This window comes from Hyperolius riggenbachi, chromosome 5, assembly GCF_040937935.1.
Source record: "Hyperolius riggenbachi isolate aHypRig1 chromosome 5, aHypRig1.pri, whole genome shotgun sequence".
NCBI lineage: Eukaryota > Metazoa > Chordata > Amphibia > Anura > Hyperoliidae > Hyperolius > Hyperolius riggenbachi.
The window spans coordinates 88,182,584-88,200,681 of record NC_090650.1 but is presented as its reverse complement, the minus strand read 5'-3'; the positions used below and the strand labels follow the sequence as shown (position 1 = coordinate 88,200,681).

The 18,098-nt window shown below is 42.9% G+C and overlaps 1 long non-coding RNA gene across 4 annotated transcripts in view; it reads right to left on the bottom strand.

Annotated features, from left to right (window-relative positions):
- LOC137519666 (uncharacterized) overlaps positions 1-18,098 on the bottom strand; it is a 187,603-nt gene that overhangs the window by 119,932 nt on the left and 49,573 nt on the right. For 2 of the 4 annotated variants that reach the window (XR_011021069.1, XR_011021072.1), the window contains exons 2-4: positions 7,638-7,738; positions 3,686-3,843; positions 528-601 (exon numbers count right to left, since the gene is read on the bottom strand). This is a non-coding gene — a long non-coding RNA (uncharacterized lncRNA). Of the gene's footprint in view, positions 1-527; positions 782-3,685; positions 3,844-7,637; positions 7,739-18,098 lie in introns of all 4 variants that reach the window. The other 2 variants (XR_011021071.1, XR_011021070.1) reach the window with 2 other exon arrangements.

Here is an 18,098-nt window from a genome sequence, read left to right as displayed (position 1 = left end):
ATTACTTTACATAACATTTCAGAGAAATAAGCTTCATTGGTATGTACAAATAAATAGCATACGAAACATGCACACACACACAAAAAAAAAAAGCGCACAAATGCGGCCGCAAATCAGAAGCATACATTTGAAGGCTGCCTAAAGCCGCTGCCTCGTTTAGCGTTTGTTTTTATTGGGCTGCAAGCATTTCTCAAGAGGCAGAGCTAACGAGCTCCATTATGATGACACGTGTGTACAATGCCTGAAATATCCCGCTCTACATTACTACCGGCAACTCTGAATTGTGTTCCAAACAAGCCGTGTGTGCTGAGGGTACACATCACAAATGTTAAGCTCTGGGGCTCCTCAATCAGCCTGACAATCCAGCGCGTTCAGCAAGATGCAGAACTATACAGTGTGCCAATTATAATTAGGTAATACATAAGTCGAAGCAAATTTCATTCTATTCACATGGCAAACAATAGATTTCCTTACACAATGGTTGCAATCATGGTAAAGTGCACAGTAACATAAGCAACGCTACTTACATTGTTTTGGTGAATATCCTCATTTTCTTTCTCAGCTCGGAGATGATGGGAGAAATCAAACTTCAATAGATCCCCTGAAATGGCCACATTATATCGAGATTGTTGCTCATTGTGAAATTATGCCATAATGCCAATGTGTTCTGAAGGTACAACTGTTGCTTATTACTGGAAAAAAAAGCTGCGGGACTTCTCATAGGACGGCTAAATATAAACCAAATGATGGACGAAATGTTTATATTAAAAAGTTTGCAAGTCTGTCGGAATAAAAAGTATTTAAAGAGAAATGGTCAATTGGTCATGGCTGTGCATTATGAGAATTTCCATTGATAATTATTATAATTGTGGAGGCTTGCTTTGAAAGATATAGATCTGTGCATTTATTTGGCTTTATAGTGTTTCGTGTGATGACACTGCTTAATCAAGGCTGGGAAGTATTTAGATGTATGACAGCTGCTGCCCTCTTAGGCCCTATTTACACTTAAAGGAAAAATGAAGTGAGAAGAATATGGAGGCTGCCATATATATTTCCTTTTAAAAAATACCATTTGCCTGGCAGGGGCATACAAGTTTGTGTGCAGGGTATTAATGGGTGATATTTTTGTTTAGTAATTACCTCACAAAAGATGACCCTTTCTCAACCTCCTTCCACGGAACCTTTTCACCTGGCTGCCAGTGCTTACCCTTTGTGGTTCACCACTCCACACTGAGATGCAATCAAAGAAATTGACGAGGGAAGCACTCTTGATTGGCAATGTATCTTATATTGTACACAACAGTACACAAACATTTTTTAGCTCCTCGCTCTTCCGCAGGTACACCTGAGAAAGAGAGAGGTGCTCGAAAACATTTGTGTGCTGTTGTGTACAATATAAGATATATTGCAAATCGAGGGCTTCCCTCATCAATTCCTCTAACTCTAAGTTAAACCCACAAATTGTATTTGCTTATCCATCCTGGTTTTGACAACATTTCGATCAGTTCCTAGTACAATGTATGTTGACAATATTGTATTTGGAAATAAAGGTGTTTTTTCTGTTTTGTGGGTTTGTACTTTCTCATTGTACACAAGACATGGGCCTCAACCCTAAATCATCCTAAAATCTATTCTTTTACTGATCACGGTTAAAATGTTACCACATATGTCCCATGTAGTTTGCTAAAACTTTCCTGAGTTTAATCATAATTTTTAAAATTACTTTTTATGTTGGATTGAGTTTGTCCCTACCTATTTTTTATGTGACTTGGGTCAAAGGTTTAAAAACAACAAAATGTTTTCTACAACTTATCATAGTTAAAATGATACCACATTTGCCTCATTTAGTAGCAAACTGCTGGGGATGCACCTGCCTCAACTACAGGTTTTCAATTCCTTTGTTATTGTAGCATCACACTCCTCGCCTATGGGTTGGAGGAATTGAGGATGAGGGGCTTCATGTTAGTTATGCTGAACAAACAGTTACTGCCATTCTGCACAGTCACATGACTAGCGGTGCGGGAAGAAAAGACCTGGCAGATGCAAGCTAACCACCCCCTGCAAAATGGATGTTTATAAACAAAAGTCCTGCTATTCCACTGAAGTGTTACTGTAACTTTCTGTATAATGAAGTATTATTACAGTACTTTTTATTTATTTATCCCCAAGACAATAGTGGGGACAATAGTTTAAGCCAGAACACAATCGGGAACAGGAAGCAACACAAGTAGTAGAAAATACATAGTTGATATGTGGATTCTATGTACAAACATCACTAAACTAAAAGGCAAAAGAGGATCTGCACTGAAGCTGGACGAAGTGTAAAATTCACAGACCCTCTTTTGCTATTAATGGTTTGTGTGTGGTCTAAAAACATCCATTAATCCCGGTACATGTTTATTTCATAGATTAAAAACAGCACATACAAAAAACACTAAGGGGAGGACCCTGCCTTTGAGAGCTTACAAACTAGACCAGTGGTCCTCAAACTAAGGCCCACGGGCCGAATGTGGCCCCTAGAGGCTTTTTTTTACCGGCCCCCCACACACAAAATGTATTATAGATGCGGTCAGCTACATCTTTAAATATTGGTGGTCTGCATATAGAGTGAAGCCAGAAAGCAGTAATTCGCTGGTTTCCAATCAAATTCCACGTCAGGTGACACTGCTGTACAATTCGTCTGCACATTGTCACCTGGGTATACTTCACTGTCTGGTGCACAAAGACGTTTATGTACACTCCAGCCCCCCAGCAGTCTGAAGTATGCTGACCCGGCCCCCGACCCAAAACGTCTGGGGACCCCTGAACTAGACAGTAATGGAGCTGAGGCACCAAGTGAGAAGAAGAAGGGGCTACTATTCTAAGTCCAAAGGACAGCCCTATAAGGTACTAGAGGTCAATAGTTGTAATGTAGACAACGTATAATATACAGGACACGTGAGGAGACCTCCCCCACATGAGCACATGTGGGAGGCTCACATGCTCTACAGGTGTGCTCGGGTTCTCGCTGATCCGCCACCTCCCTAATATGTGATTTGTAGCTATCTCACACACATGTAGGGCTGAGCAGTTACAGATGTAGGTCAGTAGGCCAGTGTAACCAATGGGTGAAGAACCAATTGGACACAACAAGGACCTGTACAATGTCTACTGCTCACTATACTGTGGGAATAACATAAGAGGGTGCAAATATATACAGTGACACCAGTTTCGACATGTTTCACCTTGAAAGGCTTCGTCAGGAAAAAGTAGTGTACAGTGCAACAAAAAATACAATAGAGACATAAGACCCCCCACCAACACAATTCCCAGCAGTAACAGCCCAAGTCAGAGCTCTGAGTTGGATTGTTGCTGATGGGAATGTTGTTGATGGGGGGTCTTATGTCTCTATTGTATATTGTTTTGCACTGTACACTATCTTTTCCTGATGAAGCTACCTATGATGGCTAAGGGAAGTAAGAGAAAAATGACAGTTGGGACAGGCAGCCCACCAGCAGTGCAGTTTGGTGGGGGTTTGTAGGTTCATGGAGGTGGAAGTCTAAGGTGCCAGGACATTTGTGCCTATAGGTTCCTGGGAGGTAAATCCAGGCCTGATGTGGACACTGGGGAGATAAAAAGACAACTGCAAGCACACTTTGTGGGTAGGTGTATACGTTGTGGATAAAACGTATTAGACAGATCTCACCTGATCTAATGTCGGGCAGTCTTGATTTGAGATTCCAGCTGAATACGCTTGGGTCCCTGTATGATGGCAAAGACAATCACTCCAAACTAGGTGTTCAGGCAACTCACCGATCACTGGGGAGTCTCAGCAGTTGATTGATAATGTTAGATGCAGGATATCTGAATGAGATAAATTATGGCTTTTTATAATTCAATAGGTAATTATTATTATTGATTTATAAGGCGCCAACACATTCCATGGCTCTGTACAAAGTAAGAAACAAACATGGGGTACAAAATAATAAAGACAATGGTATACACCAGTATACAAAATACAGAGTTGGTACAAAATGCAGAATCGGTGGAAAGTACAGAATTGGTAATAACAGTGACATAATTAATATGAATAAATGTGTGACAAAATCCAAAACACAAAAGGGTGAGAGAGCCCTTGCAAGCTTACAGTACAATCTAAAGGAATGGGGGGGGGGGACAAGAGCTGGGGTACTGTGGGTAAGTACCATATAATACAACTTTTAAGTGATTGGTCACCTTATTACAGATGTGAATCAGAATTCAGAGAAGACAGGCTCAAGTCTCCTTTGGAACTCTTCCCCACAGCCTGTCTGTTGTGCTCCGACCTGGAAATTTTCAAATGTACCCTCAAAACTCACTTCTTCAGACAAGCTTATAATTAGTTATAACTAGAATCCGAGGCGCACTGCTTCATCCACTATCTCCTTTGTCTCCTCTCCTTGTGTCTCCACCCCACTACCTTCTAGATTGTAAGCTCATAAGGGCAGTTAAGGAAAGGTGGGGGGGAAAGGCTGCGCATCCCTAAACACATGTTGCAATTGAATGGTTAATCGCACAGGCAATGGCATACACCGCCTCTGCCAGACTGAAAAATGCATGCCCTGCATCCAAGACAAGTGCTAACATTTATTAAACTAGGAGGGACTTTAGCTTCCAATATGGTTTGCATGCAAAGTATATTATACTAGACACTTGCGCCACGGTGAGGCAGACCTCCGGGCAAGTGACCTAACCTAAATTTAAAACCTCGGGAGCAGCTATGCAAAAAAAAAAAATAAGGGCATTGACCTCTCCCTTGTGTTTCCTGTTCCTGTGAATTTCATCAAATGCACAAGTACTAATGTTGGTGATGTTTCCAAATTACACATCGACTGTATGTATTTGTACTTGTGTCACTGGATATCCTGATTGTCCAGTGTGTTGACCTGCTCATGTAGCTATGCTCTGCATTATTGTATGTTTTTGTATTATCTACAGCGCTAAGGAAGATGTTGGTGCTATATAAATAATACAAATTATAATAATCAGTAATTTAATTGGTTTGGGTGACTGATTTTAGCTCTGTTTTAAAATACTGGCATGTGGCCCACACTGTTCACATTAAGAAATGACCAATCAATCCTTCATACTCCATACTAGGGATGCTCAATGAGATGCAAATCATTTAAAGTTGATGCAGTGTTTTGCACATTTTCAATACAAATTTATGCAGCTTGAAACCTGCTAAGGTGGAATTCGATTGGTTCATTTTCAAGTTGCATACATTTGCATTGAAAGTTTGCCTAATCCTGCATCACATTGACCATCCCTACTCCATACTCATGGTGAGCTAAAGCACTTATGCACAAAGATTATAAGGAGTGGAAATACAGAAATTACAATGGGGGTGGGGGGATACTTTGAAGCAATAACAATATTTTAGAAGCACAGTTATCCAGTAGGTATCAGCACACACACTGCAGTTAGTGTGCTATCAGTATAGCCCCAGCATAACAACTGATGCTTTATGTAGGGGAGGTGTCAATATTTAAAGGACACCTGATTTAGAGGGATATGAAGGCTTCCATATTTACTCCTTACAAACCATTCCAGTTCCCCAGCAGTCCTGCTGATCTCCTTGGCTGCAGTAGTATCTAGACCACATGCGTGCAGCTTGCAACTGAAGTCTGACTAGATTAAGTCGGACTTCAGTCAGAAACATCTGATCTGCATGCTTGTTCCCGGTCTCTGGCTAAAAGTATTAGGGGGCCCATACACCTAACGATTTTCCGCCGATATTCGATCACCGCTGACAGAACGATGAACGATCGATTTCCGTCCGACCCATCCGTGCGGAAGATTTTTCTCGGTTGCCGGCGTGTCGGGAGTGCGTCGTTAGCGGCGTTCGAATGCCCGACGACCGACACAATACAGCGGTCTTCTTCTCCGCTTCGGGCTCCAGAGCTACACAGAACTTCCTGTCCCGACAAGGAAGTTTAAACAGTAGAGCGCCCTCTACTGTTTAAACTTCTCCTGGACAGGAAGTTCAGTAGCCAGAGCGGAGCCGGAGCGGAGAAGAAGACAGCGGGGACTCGTGCCGGCCGGAACAAGTAATGTATGCAGGGGGGGGGCATCGCGGCAGCTTCACAGATTGTGATCGATTTCAGGCTGAAATCGATTCACAATCTGTTTGCAGTAAAAGTGGCCATACGATCCCTCTCTGATCAGATTCGATCAGAGAGGGATCTATCTGTTGGTCGAATCTGATGGCAAATCGACCAGTGTATGGCTACCTTTAGAGGGAGAGGATCAGCAGTACTGCCAGACAACTAGTGTTGTTTAAAGTGAACCTAAAGCCGATAAAAAAAAATGAGATTAACTCACCTGGGGCCTCCCTCAGCCCCCTGCAGCCGATCGGTGCCCTCGCAGCTCCGGTCCGATGTCCCAGGACCCGCCGGCGAGCACTTCCGGTTTCGCCCTCACTCGCCATCACCGGCCGACAGGCATGGGAACGCGAGTGATTGTTCGCGTTCCCAGCCTGTATATCGCCCCCTATGCTGCTATTGCGGCCTCCATGCCTGTCGGCCGGTGACGGCGAAACCGGAAGTGCTCGCCGGCGGGGCCTGGGACATCGGAGCGGAGCTGCGAGGGCACCGATCGGCTGCAGGGGGCTGAGGGAGGCCCCAGGTGAGCTAATCTCATTTTTTTTTATCGGCTTTAGGTTCACTTTAAAAGGAAATAAATATAGCAGGCTCCTCCCTATCCCCCTCAGCTCAGCTGTCCTTTAAAAACAGTAGCTAATGCAAACGGTGTGACAATAATTCTGCTGAAAAAGGAAAAGCTCTAGATTGATTAGAAATTACCGCCGTGTCAGAAAGATCTGCATTTTAGATTTAACTTTCTATTAACTGTAATGCAACAAATAACACAAAGGAGTTTTGTGTTGAAGTTTAATATTAAAAGCCCTGGGCTGCCTGACAGAAATCACCTGTGCTTTTTATGCCAAGGTCTAACCCGTCACCGACATGCCTTCATTTTTGAACGCATTCCTTTATTTATTTATTTTGTGACTCCTAACATGGGCACAATGGTTTTTTTTTTCAATTTCCCCGTTGTTCGAGAATGTTCACAGGCAAATATTACGCACGAGGTAATTGGCGTGTGAAATTATCAGCGTATGTACTTTTTGTGTGCTTCCATCTCTATGGAAAATACGCCGTGATTCTCAGCCTCCTTCATTCCACCTCATGAGAATGAACTATATCAGCAAATCAGCAGGAAGTCAATTATGAGAAATGAGTACCAACTTCTGTACAAAGCAGCCGCGGGGGCCGGGAGTCAGGTTCAGCACGGAGCAGTAATAATTATGTCTTCATAGATGGTGGACGTCCACTTTTTTCTTTGACACAATAATATAAGCAGATCAGTGTGATATCAATTAATCGGAAATTAGTACCAGCTTCCCCATAATGTGTCCATGGGTTTCTCCAAACGCTTATAATATAGCGGTGGGGTTCTGAATCGCTGCGTCGACGGTACATAGGTGGACAGCATATTCCTTTTCTTTGTCCACACAATGGAAAATAAGTAAATATAATTGTATTATTTCACCATAATGTGAAAAATAAGTAAATATAATAGCACAATATAGAATTCTTAATGAGTAAAATATTCATTACTAATAATAGTCTTTTTTTCCTCCTCTGGATCCCCACACAATTCCAGTCTTGTTTTGTTCTTTTCTTCTACAGGTGTTTATTTGGTGATATTTTCCATGAATCTTATAGAGAGAAAATTATATGGTTTACATTAGTAAATAGGTGCAATTGTATGTTCCGTATATCGACTAAGTAAACATGTTCATCATTTTAAAAGGGTTACTGTTGAGTGAGCTTAAAGGGGGATGCCAGACGCAAAGGTAAAAAGGATGGAGATTAATAGTCTTAGATGTACTCGCCTACTCTGGTACTCTGTGGCATGATGAGAGAACCCTCGATGTCTGCTACCCAAAGCTGATCGCCATTGCTGAATACTGCTGGGTTCCCTGCCTCTGCATATATTGTTACTTACTACAAACCGCGCTCTTGGGACCATTAACATTGCATGTGATGATAAGGACTGGATTTACCATAAGGCACTGTAGGCACATGCCTACAGGCGCCTGATGATGGAAAGGCAGCTCATTCCTCACCCCAAGTGCCTCCCTCCCTCCTTCCGTATGCAGAGTCCTGATGAGAGTGAAAATGAGAGGTTACTCACCTTGCTTGAGACCTTCTTTCAGTCAGGAGCACCTCTAGCTACTTAATACTGAGGTTATTTTAGCTACCTAATACTTGGGGGCACCTCTGGCTACTTAATATTGAGGGTACTTCTGGCTACCTAATACTAAGCGGCACCTGTAGCTACAGTGACAGCCAGCACACTTGCGGTGTGGTTTGTAGGTTCATGGAGGGTGAAGTCTAAGGGGTCAGGACATCTGTGCCTATAAGCTCCTGTGAGGTAAATCCAGGCCTGCATGTGATTAAACAGGGCGGTGGCTGTAAGTAGCATTTGCAGCTGTGATCCTATAAATATTGCAGATTGTTAGAATGTGTAGTTACCAGTGAAAGTCTTTGGCTTTGGTTGCAGGCATTTCCTCTACCACATTGACATCAAGGTGGCAAGTATACCTATTTTTCCTGAAAAAGACTTATCATTTGCCAGGATTTGCACTTGAAAGAAGCCATGAGATGCCAGCAAACTAACACTACAAACAAGGAAAAAGTCATCAGCCAATTTGGAAAACCAATTACTGCTGATCTACTGTATCTACTCTTGGTAAGTAAGCAGCAGTGGTGTCTGCATGATGCACTGATGCTGTCTAATAAGTTGGCAGTGGGGATACTGTGACACCATTTCGATAAAATACACACATCTGTCTGTACCCACTGTGAAAAATGGGCCACTGCTAGGGTCTTAAGTACTTTCTAGAGGCTCACAGTGCTCCTCAAAGCTTGGGCCACAAGTCAAAGATGTTTATTAAGGCCCCATTTCCACTAGCAGGGTAAACCAACGTGTGTTACCCTATTTTACTGCAAGAGGCCTCAAAAGCAATTAAAGTCTATGGAGACTTTTGAAGTATCAGTGGAGTCGATGTAAGGGCAACAGCACGTTATCGCAAGCCCCGTACTTAACCCACAATGCTTGGGGTAATGGAAGTCTATGGGCAGCGTACACTGCGGCACTGCGGCACTCTGGTGTAAAACCGGCCTAAAAAGCTACCAGCCCTAAAAAAATGAAAATAAACCGATGAGATAAAGATATGTACTGTATGTTCAGTGCTAAGTATGCAAATAACTAGGCTGTGTTCCTTTTTTTCTTTTTCTGCCTGAAAGAGTTAAACATCAGGTATGTAAGTGAATTGAAGCCATTGAACAGTTTCTCGCAGAGATTTTTGCAAAGAAATGGCTTCTGAGAGCAGGAAAATTCAGTTCATAGATTTTAGCTCTGGCATACTTCAAAGACTCTGTCTTTGAGCAGAGACAGTAAAACATTAAAAACTTAAAAGAAGATTTAAAGTGAATCAGAAAAGAAGCACCCTCGTGTATTTTAGCATATATATCAGTGGGAACATTCGAGAAAACACCTACCCTTTTTCCAGCCCACCGTAGGCGGCGAGGTCCCCCTGCGTCCTCCTGGCTCCTCTCTGTATGCCTCCGCCGGCCCCCATTGCATCTCTTCTTGGTTCCTGACGCTAGTCGTCATCATGCCAGCCGGCGTGGCAGGTCTACGCATGTGCAGAAAACGGCGCATGCGCAGACCTGTCACGCCAGCCGCCGTGATGACGCAAAGTGGCTGCCGTGATGAGGACGAGCGTCAGGAACCAGGAAGAGCTGGCCCTGTCGCCGGTAACGGTGGCTGGCGGAGGCATACGGAGAGGAGCCAGGAGGACGCCGGGGGACCTCGCCACCTACGGTGGGCTGGAAAAAGCCCCAGGTAAGTGTAATCTTTTCATTTTTGCCACTGCTCCCTTTAAGTCCTTTAAGGGTCCCTTTAAGTTCCTGGCCCATATGCAATTAACTTTTCCACCCGAGTTATCTCCTAGGAGATAATTTTCATATTCTCTTTAAAATAACTGTTAAGCATTTTACAATTGAAAAAGTACCAAAAATTTGTAAAAAATAAAAAAATAAAGTTTTATCAACATTATTTTGAGTATTTTCTTGCTTGCTGCTGATTTAAAAAGCATTTTATGATAAGGTGTGAAAATATCTCTTAAGAGAAAACGTGAATTACATATGGGCCCCTGTATTTCTCCAAATTTGGGAATGTTTCTTAGGCCCTTTTCACACTTCATTATTGCGTTGCGGTGTGATTGTTCTACAAGCGGTAATGCGCAGGGTGACCATTAGTGGCTGTTGCGTTGTGATTGTTCTATAGTCACATTGCAACTAGAGATGGCCCGAACCTCCGATTTTCGGTTCACAATCCGCGAACGCGAACTTACGCGAACCGCAATAGACTTCAATGGGAAGGCGAACTTTGAAAACTAGAAACATTTATGCTGGCCACAAAAGTGATGGAAAAGATGTTTCAAGGGGTCTAACACCTGGAAGGAGGCATGGCGGAGTGGAATACACGCCAAAACTCCCCAGGAAAAATCAGGATTTGACGCACAGCAGCGTTTTAAGGGCAGAAATCACATTTTATTGCTAAATTGGAGGCCTAAAGTGCTTTAAAACATCTTGCATGTGTATACATCAATCAGGGAGTGTAATTAGTGTACTGCTTCACACTGACAGACCAAACTCACTGTCAGTTTGTGTAGTGACAGCCATGCTGGGCTGGTGCACACCATGGCGAGAGTGCAGGCGATAGCGGTTTTCAAGCCCATATGGTCGGGCTGAGGTAGCTGAATGATAGTGACTGAGTGTCCAGCTGATCGAATTTGGTCTGTCCACAATGAAGCAACGACCTTATTATCTATCTTCTTGGGTCAGGTGTGCCCCCCAACCCCAACACACTCATATAGCCGGCGGTCATTGCTTCATTGTGATACGCACGCCCCTTCAACGCGGCAAGGTAATGATCACGAAGGGGGATTGACACATGTACATGTCTTTTGTCTTGTTGTTGCAGCTGCAGTGCAGCCAGAAAAATTAGGCAGGCATGTACACGCAACTGTCTCAAAGGTCTCAAAAAGTCACACCACGCGTTACCGCTGCAGTGCAACCATACTTCAAACTTAATCACACTTGATGTACTGCAGCTCTTGCATCACTATGATGAGAGCCACTTCACAGCGATCAATGTGATAGTCCCATGCCCTTAGGTCTATTCCACACTACACATGTCCCTTGCGGTGTGGTTCTTCTGCAGCTGCACTGCAAGAGTCCTGAAAAGTTGCACCGATGTTACTGCTGCGATGTGACCCTACAGTGATCGATACTTTTTAGTGAATGTATGACTCACTTCCGGCTGAAACATGGACAACACACTGCAGCTCTTGCATTGCCACAAAGGGACCCGCTGCACCGTTCCGCACCACGCTCAATGTGATAGGCGCATAGGAATAGCGTTCCTTGGGATGCAGTGGTTTTAAGCGGTGCAACGGACCGCAGGAAGCGTGAAAGGACCCTGAATGTGTAAGTAGGAGTGATGTTTAAAATGAATCTGTGAAGTAGTTCTAATGAGGACAAGACTATTAGGTTGAGACTTAACCATTAAGTACCTTTTGTAAAATACCACCACAAGTTTTAGATTCTATGTAAACCCTTATGTCAGAGAGGTGGTTTGGTCTTCTAGACTCTAGAGCTTTCTACTCTGTACCCAATTTTGCATTAAAGCGAAGCTCCAGTTTTGCACAGAAATGAAAAATCACCTCATGGTTTCTCCAGGTCAAAAAAAAAATATGGAATTTCACAGAACATTACTAGCTCCTGTTCTTCTGGTTCACAAGCCTAGAGCTGTGCCATAACCCTACCCACCTCTCAGACTGCCCGGTATTTGCCTGCTGATGCCGGTTACTCTGTTGCATTGTCAGCTGGCCAGTTCCTGTCCATGTTACTGTCACCTCGACTCATCCACCTTAATCTGCAGTACCTATTTGTAGGAATAATCTTGCCAGCTGTCTGCATGATTTTAATGCAATGCCCATGTAGGGAATCTATCTAATTTATCTGTATTGTATAATCAGAGGGTCATGCATTCATATTGTGTGCCTCTGAAGAAGCAGCTTGTTTTTTGGCATGAAATAAGCAATGCGTATGGGAAAATACATTCATATTGTGTGCCTCTGAAAAAGAAGCTCATCTTTTGCCATCAAAATGTGCTATGCTCATGGGAAAATAAATTCATATTGTGTGCTTCTGAAGAATTGGCTTGTCTTTTGCCATGAAATTATCTATACTCACTGGAAAATACATTCATATTGTATGCTTCTGAAGAAGCAGATTGTCTTTTACCATGAAATTAGCTATGCTCACAGGAAAATACATTCATATTGTGTGCCTCTGAAGAAGCAGATTGTCTTTTGCCGTGAAATGCGCTATGCTCACGGGAAAATACATTCATATTGTGGGCCTCTGAAGAAGCAGATTGTCTTTTGCCGTGAAATGCGCTATGCTCACGGGAAAATACATTCATATTGTGGGCCTCTGAAGAAGCAGATTGTCTTTTGCCATGAAACACACATCCGGCTGCGCTTAAAAGTTGAAACATTGCTGTGATGTATAGGCTGTTTTATTGTTTCTTCTCTAAGAAAAAGTTGTTCGATGTGTACCGCCTTTATGACCTATTAAAGCTTTGTTTTATGGTTAAAATTACACTTTTGTTGCAGTTAAACCCTCCTTTAATTGTGTTACAAGTGTAAATACCAATTTATTGAGGGGTGCGGTGTACCACTGTATCCAGCTGTTCTTTATGTCATCATTGCTTGTGTTCTGTAGTTATTGACAATGCGGGTGATATAAATATATATTATATATAAAAAGTAAGCCCAAAAGCACCAAAAACTGATAATGGTGCATTCACCAACCAAAAATAGCTGCATGCTGAGAATGCAGGTGGCCCACAGCTACAGTTCAAAAATTCACTGCATTCCTGAATCACTGTGCTGCTGGACTGTTGCAGTGCTTGCCTGCACAATAGCAGGTAGGCTGCTGCACACAGATTGACATTAAGGGATGTTATGGTCAGGGAAAATCTTCATGAAACATCTCTTCAGGGCCCTTTTACACTGGTCCAGTGGGTCTTTTAACCGTACCATACAGCATGCGATGCAGTGTGCCAGAAGTTTCCAATCTACCCCCACGGACAAAGTGATATTACTGCGCGACCTCTGCAACGACCTGCAGTTGACTGGAAGTCATGTAAGTCTATGGTGAAACAGGGTTTGCTAAAATGTTCGTGTTGTGAAGCGCATGCGCGGAAGCATATTTTTACAATACGCTTCAGCGCACTTCTGTATGCCCGAATCAGGCAGTGACCGCAAGCGTGTGTCACTTCCTGTTTGGATCCAAGTCGGAAGGGGATCACCGCATACTAACGTGGTAATGCCAGAAGGCCTGTTTTTGGTGGTGCAGTAACGCTGCCACCAATATAAAGTCTGAAGCCGGCCTCAAGGTTGTTTTTTATTTTTATTTTTTCCTCAGATTTTTTTTTAAATAAATTATATAAACATATAAATAAGCCCTATAAATACTTTACTTCAATTTTATGTCACAGCAATCATACGATAGCTCTTGGGTCATCTTCTCCTACTTAGTCCATCAGACTCCTTCCTGTCCTCTCTCATGGCCTGGCAGTCCGTGTAACACACCTGTAATGTATTTAACTTTGGGAGGGTGAATGGAAGCCGGAACCTCACCCATCCTATAAGTCAGTGGAGGACACAGAGTAATTTATCCTATATACTTGAGTATAAGTAGACCCGAATAGAAGCCTAGGTGCCTACTTTTACCTCAGTAACATGGAAAAAGTGATTGACTCAAGCACAAGCCTAGGGTAGGAAATGCGTATGAGGTATCTCTCTCCGCAGTATAAATAGTCAGATGTGCCGCCAGTATTAGGCATGTACCCTTGTATTATGTGCCCCCAGTATTAGGTAGCCCCTCTCCCCATAGTCAGATGTGCTCCCAGTATTAGGCAGCCCCGTGCCCCTCTCCCTTCGGGTATATGCAGACCAGAGCATGCAAAAGTGACTCACCTGCTGGGATCTCTCTTCAGCCTGTCTGTCGCACTCGCTGTACCCCATCTCTATGACTTCCTCCAGTGACGTTTGTAATGAACGACGCCACTAGAGGACATCATAGAGATGATACACAGCGAGTGTGACAGACAGTCTGAAGAGGGATCCCCATGGCACTGACAGGTGAGTCACTGATGCAGGCTCCACTCTGCACACCGGGGGGCATTGGTCAGTCATGTGCAGCATGCTCTGCTCTACATGTGGCGAGGGGAGGTCACATGACTTACTCCCCAAACAGCCACTAGGTGAGTCAAAACTACACCATGCTTTGATCAGCATATGACAAGGTGGAGCAAGAGGGGGATGGGAGACACAGCCACGCACAGTAGGATTTTGGGACAGCTGCCATGTGGTGACAAGTATAAGCGAAATGTTATTTTTTTTAGCACCTTTTGGATGCTGAACAATTTGGCTTATACTGCTGGGCACCACGTCCTGCTTGGATGCATACTGTATGTATCCATTAGACAAGCTGAGCTGAATACATTGGAACAATGAGCAGGATCCATTACTTAAAAAATATACACACAAGCTGTATTCACAGTGGGACAATGCATTTTAATGCAACGTTAAAGTCGCAACGTGTCTGCGTTAAGACATAACGCACTGCAAGCAGTGAGTTACCACAACGCAACATTTTTTAACGTGACTTTAACGTCGCACTGTGAATGGCCCATAGGATTAGCATTGCAGTGCGGTAAGCTGCGTTATAGCTTTATAACGCGCGACCATAACATCTCACTGTGAATGTGACCTAAACAGGCTCAACACAGACAGGTTTTATATTGACCAGTCAGGCAATGGCTGCATTAGATGTGACTTTTAGGCTGGAAACCGATGATAACATCTTTGTCTTGGGGCTGCTGCAATTTTTTCTCTAACACCACTTAAGACTGTTCTTTGTAAAACACTATCTTTGGCAATAAATGCTTTTATGGGCATTTTTACAATAAAGCAAAAACACCTCTGTTTTTCTTTTTACTGTGATAAGCTTCTTTAAATATTTAAACAGATACTGTTTGCTTATTATTATGATTATTTCCATTTAAAAGACCACGATCGCAAAAAAAAAAAAAAAAAAAACTTAAAATGTACAATATACATATAAGAAGTGCATTTCTCCTATAATAAAATCCACTACAAATATGTAGTCTCCTATGTAGCTGTCACTTGCAGTAAGCAGTAAAAATCTGATTTGATATTTAAATAGGTTTTACACTGGTACATCTCCTTATGAGGGATTCTCAGTATGTCATTTATTCTTTACAAAAACACTCCCTGTAAAGAATCTAGACAAAGGTGCCAGCCTACCTACTTGCTTACACACTATTTTGGCTGTTGGACTGACCAACTGCCATTCAGGAAGGGCTTTTGAACTTAAAGGGGAACTCCAGTGAAAATAATGTAATAAAAAAAGTGCTTCATTTTTACAATAATTATGTATAAATGATTTAGTCAGTGTTTGCTCATTGTAAAATCTTTCCTCTCCCAGATTCACATTCTGACATGTATTACATGGTGACATTTTTACTGTGGGCAGGTTATGTAGCTGTTTCTAGCTGTACTGGCTTTAACAGACAGCTGTAAACAGCCATTTCCTGTCTGTGAACATTGTTACATTGTGGCAGTTTGCCCAGAGTACCGCGGTACCAGAGCCTCTTTTGAGAGGGGTTTCAGCACAAAATCAGTCATACAGCGCCCCCTGATGGTCTGTTTGTGAAATGCAATAGATTTGTCATGTAAAAGGGGGTATCAGCTACTGATTGGGATAAAGTTAAATTCTTGGTCGGAGTTTCTCTTTAAAGAGGAACTCCAGCCTAAATAAACATACTGTCATTAAGTTACGTTAGTTATGTTAATTAAAATAGATAGGTAATATAATCTCTTACCCACACTGTTTTAAAAGAGCAGGCAAATGTTTGATTTCATGATGGCAGCCATCTTTTTGGTTGAAAGGAGGTGACAAGGAGCATGAGACACAGTTCCAACTGTCCTGTGTCCTGAGCACCTCTCCCAGTTGCTAGGCAAGGTGAATAACAACATAGGAAATCCCATCATGCTCTGCACAGCATCAGGGAAAAAAAACCCGGGCTTTTTTCTTTGATGGGTGGAGCTTAGCTAAAAATGCAGCTAAAAATGATGCTTTGGTAAGAAAAACAAAGTTCTGATGCTGTGAAACTGTTAAAGAAACACCAAGCCGTTTCAGTTCTGCTGAGATTTTTAGTCCAGAGGTTCACTTTAAATAATACACTGTGAATTCACTAGGAAGAGATGGACTAGTCCAAACCCTGCCACATTTTTACAATCTATTGTAAATTACATTGACATAGGAAAGATGCATATGCATAGACATGCATTTTCAGGATAGTTGTCCTTTATATCACTTTCAATGGGACCCATTGCCTCATGGCTGTGTTCAGTGACCAGTCCTTAAAGGACACCTGAACTAAGAGGGATATGGAGGCTGACATATTTATTTCCTTTTTAAAGAGACACTGAAGTCTCATTTTTTACCTTATATTCTTATTCATCCTTCTTCAGCAGTAAATTCTAAGCTGAATTGCTGCATCCCCGTGGCAGAACGAGTTATTTATAGCCCTGAATTTGCCCTGCAAACTTCCAAGGCTCGCACCAATGTGCTTCCTGGTAGAGGCAGAGCTTTGCGCAGTAGTCTTCTTTCATTAGTTTTCTTTCACTGAGAGGGGTGGGGAGAGGAGGAGATCGGCAGAGATTGACTAGAGTAGAGGCAGAGCTACTGCACAAAGCTCTGCCTCTATTAGGCAGCACAAAGTCATGGAACTTTTCAGGTTAATTTCATGGCTATCAATAACTCATTCTGCCACAGAGATGCAACGATTCAGCTTAGAATTTACTGCTGAAGAAGGATGAATAAGGTAAAAAATGAGACTTCAGTGTCTCTTTAAATAATGCAGATTGAGTTGCTGTCCTGCTAAGCCTCTGTCTCTAATACCCTTAGCTATAGGGAGCTGGGAAAAAAGGGCGCAGGCCGCTAGTGGACAAAAAGGGCGCCGCCATTCACTCCCATAATAAATAACGTTTAATGGGCGCCGAGCAGGAAAAAAGGGCGCCGGAGCTAAATAAAGTTTACAAACGGCGCCCGGAGCTAAATAAAGTTTACAAACGGCTCCCGGAGCTGTTTAATGATTTATAACTGAGCTTGTGTTGATTTACGTTTATAAAATGCACCCGTGCCGAATAACATTTATGAAAATACTAAATATATTTATCTAATTTAAATAATTAAAACATTATTTAAAGTTTTATCCCTTACTGTTTTTAAAACATTATTCACAAAATAAAGCGATCAGTACGTAATGTAAATTGGAATATATTTTTTGGAGTCACAATTTGTAAAACATTATTATCCACATAATAAAGGGGGGTCTTAGGTTTAGGCACCACCAGGGGGGTCTTAGGTTTAGGCACCAACAGGAGGGTCTTAGGTTTAGGCACCAACAGGGGGGTCTTAGGTTTAGGCACCAACAGGGGGGTCTTAGGTTTAGGCACCAACAGGGGGTCTTAGGTTTAGGCACCACCAGGGGGGTCTTAGGTTTAGGCACCAACAGTTGGGTCTTAGGTTTAGGCACCAACAGGGGGGTCTAGGGGTTAGGGGTAGGTACAGGGAGGGTTACTTAGGCACCAACAGGGGGGGGTCTTAGGTTTAGGCACCAACAGGGGGGTCTTAGGTTTAGGCACCAACAGGGGGGTCTTAGGTTTAGGCACCAACAGGGGGTCTTAGGTTTAGGCACCACCAGGGGGGTCTTAGGTTTAGGCACCAACAGTTGGGTCTTAGGTTTAGGCACCAACAGGGGGGTCTAGGGGTTAGGGGTAGGTACAGGGAGGGTTACTTAGGCACCAACAGGGGGGGGGGGTCTTAGGTTTAGGCACCAAC